General features: G+C 61.1%; 1 protein-coding gene across 2 annotated transcripts in view; it reads right to left on the reverse strand.

Moving 5' to 3' along the window:
* The window catches only part of Kctd9 (potassium channel tetramerization domain containing 9), a 25423-nt gene extending 25123 nt beyond the window's left edge, over positions 1 to 300 (reverse strand). The window contains exon 1 of one of the 2 annotated variants that reach the window (XM_010623668.3): positions 89 to 300. The gene's annotated coding sequence lies outside the window, so the exon portion shown is untranslated. Of the gene's footprint in view, positions 1 to 83 lie in introns of both variants that reach the window. The other variant, XM_010623678.3, reaches the window with a different exon arrangement.
* Between the last annotated feature and the right edge of the window lie 536 nt (positions 301 to 836).

Genomic DNA, 836 nt, shown 5'->3' on the forward strand with positions numbered 1-836 from the left:
CTCCCCCCTGGCCCCCCTCCCCCCTTCTTCTCCTCCCGCCCTTCCCCTCCCCCCACCCACTCGGGCTCTCCTCCCTTCGCCACCTTCCCTCTCTTGGGGACACGCCGCACTCGCACTCGGTCCCACACCCGAGCTCGGCCGGTCCTCCTCCCCACCCCGCCCCTAGGCGCCTCAGCCGGCCCCGGGCCCTTCCCCCACCTCCCCGAGACCGACACCGAGCTTCGCCAATCCACAAGCGGCGCCGGCCAAAATTCAGCCAATCGGAGCTCTGTATAGGGTGGGCTCAAATTTACACAGTCGGGGTGGAGGGTGGGAAGAGAGGCTGAAGACTAGTAAAACGGAAAGGGGCACCAGCCAATCAGAAGAAAACCGACCGCCAAACGGCGGCTCTAAGCGTTACTGAGCAGGCGCACACTCAGTTCTAGGAAACATTTATCTGCATGCGGAGGCGGGGTTTGAGGAAGGAGGTGGAGCGCCAAAAGATACTTAGAAACGCACCCACTCAGTACCGCCCCCTAATTTAACCCCTCCCACTAGCCCAACCCACCGAGGAAACGGCTACCGTCGGGATTGGCTCATTGGGTAAAAGAGCCAGCCCATCGTTCCTTCAGGATTGGTCTATTGATTCTTTTCGAAGTTCGTGGCACCCAATCGAAACGTAGGAGCTGGATTGAAATATAAACCGTGTGGTTCCTCCGCACAACTCGCACAGAAAGTAGTTCCTGGGGCGGGGGTTAACGCTAATCCCGCAGCTCGCTGGAGCCTCAGCGCCTGGCGGTGGCTTCCGTCCGAGCCCGTCCCGCCTCTCCTACGCCCGAGACCTCTAGGGAGAGGCC

Source organism: Fukomys damarensis, unplaced genomic scaffold, assembly GCF_012274545.1.
Source record: "Fukomys damarensis isolate Sample0158 unplaced genomic scaffold, DMR_v1.0_HiC HiC_scaffold_18, whole genome shotgun sequence".
In the NCBI taxonomy this organism is placed as follows: Eukaryota; Metazoa; Chordata; class Mammalia; order Rodentia; family Bathyergidae; genus Fukomys; species Fukomys damarensis.